Below are 6,710 nucleotides of genomic sequence, written 5' to 3'. Positions count from 1 at the left end.
AAGTGTCTCAGCTTCAAACCGAGGATGACGCTTCGACGGCTTCGACCAACTTGTCCCAGTTTCGAATCAACGAAATCGTTGAATCCGTAAGTTCTTTTTTTTTAAAGTTCAATTCATTTATTTTTTGGTTTAAATTTGTAAATTTGGCTATTTTCTATTCAGTCGGTTCCAAAGAAGAAGGGACGTTTGGTCGGTTTAGGTCGTCGCACCCGGTCGGTTCCTCCTTCTTCCTTCCCATCACACAAGTCTACGACCGACTGTAGTCTATGTCTGAATATTTTTCTAAGTCGTGCAATGAATCTGTTTTAGATTCAGTTTTTGTCTGAAGACTATTCATAGCCTTAGACATTAGTCATTTTCTGCCTAAAGACTTTTTTTTAAAGCCGATACTAGTTTTTGTAAAGTCATAGCCTACAGCTTTATGGGGACAATCTCATAGCCTTTGTCTAAAAGTTTTTTCTTGCAAAGCCGTTGGTCTTTTCTAAGCCGTAGCTACTAATGTATAATTGAACACTTTTGCAACCAGTCTTTGTTTAAAGACTTTTTTTGCAAGCCGTGGCTACGAATGTGATGAATACATTTTCAATCAAAGTCTTTGTCAAAAGACCTTGTGTAAGCCGTGGGTACTAATTTGAAGATTCTCAGTCTTTGTCTCAAGACTTCCTTGCAATCCGTGGGTACTAACGCAGTGAATATGTTTTCAATCACAGTTTCTGTCTAAAGACTTGTTTTTAAGCCGTGGATACTAAAATTTTGTCAGACTTTGCATCCTCAAACATCTTTTGCTTCATAGAGCTGTGTGTAAGCAATGGATGTTCTATTTAGAGTCTTTGTCTGAAGACTTCTCTCAAACCGTACATACCAATTCTAGAACCCCTACCTAAAGTTGTGGGTAGAAAGATTTCTTGTGATCGTTATTTCACGCAACGGGGGACAATTAGTTTTCATGACTTGTAATCATTATTTCCACTCAACAAGTTCAAAACCAATTCATAGCCTTTGTGTTAATAATCTTTCCAGCGATCTCATAGCCTTAGACATTAGTAATTTTCTGTCTAAAGACTATTTTTAAGCCAATGGTTGTTTCTGTAAGGCCTTGGGCACTAAAGAATATTTTACTTTACCATCCCCGAACATCTCCTGCTTAGACATGCACTACCAACCTGTCAAAACTCTAGTCTGGTATAAAGAGTTTTCTTATTCAATGTCGTAGTAGGCGTTTGCCTCTTATACGCATAGTTGACCTAATACAATGTTTAATTATTTATCTATACATCCTTACATAAGAAGTAATTACATAAGAGGTCATAACTCTCTCAATACCCTCCTTCAAGTTGGAGTGTGGAGATCATAAATACCCAACTTGGAGAGAAAAGCTTCAAACTCCTTGTGTCCTAGAGCCTTAGTAAGAATATCCGCAAGTTGAGTAGTTGTCGAAACATGTTTTGGGATGATCACCCCTCGCAGAATCTCGTCTCGTATGAAATGACACTCCTTTCCAATATGCTTTGTTTGCTCGTGAAAGACTGGGTTCTTGCTCAGATATATCGCAGACATACTGTCACAATGAAGAGTTACACCTGCAGAACAGTCGACTCCAAGTGTGTCTAATAGAGCATGCAGCCATATAATTTCACTCACCGTGTCTGCCATGGCGCGATATTCCGCTTCTGCTGATGAACGCGAGACACGATCCTGTTTACGTGTTTACCAGGACACCGGAGAGCTACCAAGCTGAATGAACCAGGCAGTAAGAGACCGACGACTAGAAGAACATGATGCCCAATCAGAATCACACCAAGCAGACAGACGAAGATCAGAATCAGAACGGAGCAAAATACCCTGTCCCGGATTACCTTTCAGATATCGTACAACTCTTAGTGCAGCATCCCAATGCTCAGTAGTCGGTATATGCATAAACTGGGATAAGCAGTGAATAGCATACGATAGGTCTGGGCGAGTCGTTCCAAGATATATCAGTCGACCAACAAGATGCCGATACAATGATGGATTCGGTAAGAGCGCCGCTGTTGACTTGCCCAATTGATGATTCTGTTCGATAGGGTGAGAAGCTGGTTTGGCACCAAGAAGACCAGAGTCGGAGATGATGTCGAGTACATACTTGCGTTGACATAGATAGATCCCAGTAGAGCTTCGAGCCACTTCAATGCCCAAAAAATATTTCAAGTGCCCAAGGTCCTTCATATGAAAACATGAGCTCAAATATTCTTTAAAAACTTGAATTGCTGCAGGAGAGCTCCCAGAGATGAGTAGATCATCCACATAGACTAGGACATGAAGTCTGATATCACCATGTACGAAGGTAAATAAAGAGTAATCTGAGACATCCTGAATAAAACCATACTCCTTAAGAGACTCGGAGAGCTTAGCGAACCAACAACGAGGTGCCTGTTTAAGTCCGTAGAGAGACTTATGTAGGCGACAGACTTGCGTTGTATCAGGAGTTCGAAAGCCTGGTGGAAACTTGATGTAAACTTCTTCGTCCAAATCTCCATGTAAGAAAGCATTGTGAACATCCATTTGATGGACTTCCCAATCACGAGAGGCAGTGACTTGCAGGAAAGAGCGGACACTAACCATCTTACACACTGGTGCAAAAGTTTCTTCATAATCAACTCCTTCAGTCTGATTATTTCCCAGAACTACCAATCTCGCTTTATATCGTTCTATAGTTCCATCAACGCGATATTTAATAGTGAAAACCCACTTGCAGCCTAATGCTTTCTTTCCAAGTGGTAATGTCACCACCGTCCAAGTACCTCTCTCTTCCAAGGCATCAATCTCGTTTCCAACTGCCCCACGCCATTTCTCATCAGTAAAGGCTTCAGCATAAGTCTTAGGGATCACACCAGATGTGATAGCTGCAAGAAAAGCCTGATGTTCTGGAAAAAAACGAGTACAATCAACATAATCATCAATAGGGTACCACGACGACTTAGTAAAATCGCTGTCTGATCCAGCATAGGTCGTATTTGTAACATAGCCATGTAGACGTGTAGAAGGAATTTTATTCCGACGGCCTCTCCCAAGTTCTGTTTCATCGGCAATATGAGGAGACGACGAATCAGATAATATGTCTGCGACCACTATTGGAGTTTGCAGAGACACTGGAGAAGATGAAACTGGATCATCTTGCTCAGGTTGTGTAGCAGAGGATGATCTTGGCGTGGAAAGACGATCATCAGTGTTGTTGGGTTCAGATAAAGGAACCAGTGTAGCCGGAGTTGTGGTAGACAAGACAGGGCCAGGCAACAACTCAGTCGAAAGAGACGGAACAGAGGGAGGACAATAGTTTTTTTGAGGCATTGGGACGATCTCGTTGCATTTGTCTAAAATTTTTGTTCGCAAAGCCGTTCGTCTTTTCTGGGTACTAATGTGATGAATACATTTTCATCAAAACCTTTGTCAAAAGACTTTTTTGGCAAGCCGTGGGTACATATGTGATGAAAACATATTCAGTCACAGTTTTTGTCAAAAGACTTTCTTGCAACCTGTGGGTGAAGACTTCTTTTTAAGCCTCTATCTCAAGACTTCTGTTTACAAGCCGTGGGTACTAATGTGATGAAAACATATTCAATCACAATTGCAAGCTCTGGGTACTTATGTGACGAGGACGTTTTCAGTCACTGTCTTTGTCTAAAGACTTCTTTTTAAGCCGTTGGTAATAAATTTTGCCACCCTTTATCCATCCCTCAATTTCATAGTCATTTTCTGTCTGAAGACTATTTTAAGCCGACGTACTGTTGTTTTTGTAAAGCCGTGGGTAGTACCCAGAGTATGTTTTAGTTTCCATTCCCAAACATCTCTTGGATAGACATGTACTACCAACCAATAGTATCTAGCTAGGGAGATGATTTAAATTTCCTCTGGGACTAAGCTTCACGCAACATGGACTCGGGAAAATGTCCCCAAATAAGAATCTGGCAGCACACTATGATCTTTTTGGAGTTTGATATACTATAAGAGTGTCTACCTAATCTTTTAGGTTTGATAAAACCAAAAACATAATCACTAAGCAGTAAAAGAACTTACCTGTTTTATGATGCTACTTCCTCAGCCATTCAACTCAAAGATTCACACAATCTGTCAATAATGGTTTCTCCACACCCACATACTCTGTAAACAAAGAGAAAACAAAAACAGAGAGAGGCTAAAGTGATCTGTAATTCTCCACTTGTAGAAAGAATATATAAGCTTTCGGCACAAAGAATATATAATCCTCGTATGCTCAAAGATAGAAGAACAAAAACAATTTGCGTAGACAGAGACGTTACCTCAGCGATGATTCCAAGCGCTTTCCAGGATCACTATAACAGATGAAACGCCATTGCCGACGGTAGAGGAAATAGAGTCTGCAGAAGAATCTTCAACACAAGAGTTCGATGGATTTGAGATAACACACGATGATGACTTGAATGCAGGTGACAATATGTTGAACCCAGATGATGGAGATGGACATGATCAGGACATGGAAGTACATGATACACCAGTGACAGAAGAGTTACTTGGCCGTGGTCACAAACATAAGATTAAGTCTGACTAGACTTAAAGATTTTGTTGCAAATGCGATACATGAGACATCTTGTTATCTGATTGAAGACTTCGTCTCATGTGATTGGTTTTCTGAGAATCATAGATGCTAACTTGCAGCGTTTGCTAATCATGAGATTCCCCAGAATTATTTTCAAGCTGTGTAAGATCCAAATTTTCTAGGAGCCATGAAACATGAAATAATAGTAGCTTTTGAAGATAGTGGAACATGGACTGTTGAAGAATTGCTTCCAGGGAAAAGGCTCTAGGTTGTTGATGGGTCTATTGTATCAAGTATAGCAGATGAAACGATATAAAGCTAGGATAGTAGTTGTAACACCCGTATTTTTCAAAATAAATAATAAAAATAATAATCGTGAAATCCTCATTTATTAATCTTCATGAATCGTCTCCAAACACCATAAATCAAATAAATAACCATAAATCAAATAAATAGCCATAAATCCAAATAACGTAATAAATCCCGAAAATATCGATAAAAGCATAAAACCGCAAGTCTGAAAAAGAAATGAAATAGAACTCCCAAAGCACCAGTCCGATAGCAATCACTCCTGCTCGTCAGTCTCATCTGAAAGGGGAAGGAATAGGAGGGGTGAGCAACAGGGGAGTTACTCCGTGAAGTATGGGATGCTAAACACGCAAACCACTAACTTGAGTAATAGAACTCGCACTATGGAAGTTTAGCTCTAACATGAACAAACAAGACGCCTAAAGCATCACACAAACACAACACAAACAATGCGATGATAGCATATAGCTAGTCCATACACCCCGCATCTCCTCATATGGATATATAATACGTAGCGTTGCTAGTACAGTCTGTCTCTGTACCCCCGCCCTCTCAAGTAGCGTCAATGGTACAAACGTCTCTGCACCACACGCCCGCACAATTAGCATCGCAAGTCCAAACGTCTCTGAACCCCTGCCCGCACAATCAAAGTAGCGTCGCTAGCCCAGACATCTCTGAGCCTCCGCCCACTCACATAGTCCCTACTCATAGCTATGTGTACATACATATATATATCGCATCTCTTAACATCACGCAATCAATCAACGGTTGAATCCTCTAGACTCCTAGTTCCAGTTTACAGTGAATGAACTAACTAACAATCAAGACTCAAACAGACTCAATTCAAACAGACGGATCATGATTCGAAATCTAAACTACGATAGAGAGAATTCTACACTGGTACGGGATTTACAGAATAGACCCTCACCTTAGCCGAGTTTGGAGATAATGGGAAAATGCCTCGCCCAACAAAGCTCGCTTAGGTTTTAGCATAATAACATCCAAAGTTGCATGTTTCCTACGCATGAAACATTTAGCTTAAGCTAAATATGTTGCTTGTAACATAAGTAACAAGAAGATAACACTTAGCTGCTATACGACTTTGACTACGGTTGATGATGGTTGCTGGCTCAAACTCGGTGATCATGAACGACTCTCCGGTGACATGGCTTGTCCCTCCTATGACTCACGGTTAACGATGGTATTGGTTGGTGTTAAACGACAACTCCAATTTAGATCGGGCCTCCTCCGCATCTCTCGGTTATGATCACGGCCATGTCGAGAGTTGATAAAGGCTCCGGCACGGCAAGGATCTCGGCCCCTCCACTACAAGAAAACAGCGATATTCTGACGGACATTCCGACGGAAAATGAAATCCTCGGAACATCCCTCAGAAATTCCGAGGAAACACAAAATTTGGTTTCCTCGGAATTTCCTCGGAATATACCGACGGAATTCTGAAGAAATATCAATCCATCGGAATATTCCGAGGAAATATGTGTTCCTCGGAAAAAACCGATGAATTTCGAGGAAATATTATAGCCGTTGGAGAGCCGTTGGGGGATTTTACAAAATTCCGAGGAAATTCCGACGAACTAGCCGTTGGCGTCGGAATTCCGTCGGAATTTCTTCGGTCTGTCGGCAGGATTTAAACTATAAATACAAGCACTCCTCTTCCTCTTCATTCACTCCATATCTTCATCCTCCCTCTTACTCTATTTACACACGAATTTGATTCATAAAAAATATGTCTTCTTCAAATTATTTTCGTTCTTGGATCGATCGACCTCATTTGGATCCGAACACGAGATTGCTTACGGAAGAATACCAACGAGGTATAACCAAATTC

Source organism: Brassica oleracea, chromosome C3 (assembly GCF_000695525.1).
Source record: "Brassica oleracea var. oleracea cultivar TO1000 chromosome C3, BOL, whole genome shotgun sequence".
Taxonomy (NCBI): Eukaryota; Viridiplantae; Streptophyta; class Magnoliopsida; order Brassicales; family Brassicaceae; genus Brassica; species Brassica oleracea.
Note: the sequence above shows the minus strand (reverse complement) of the source record.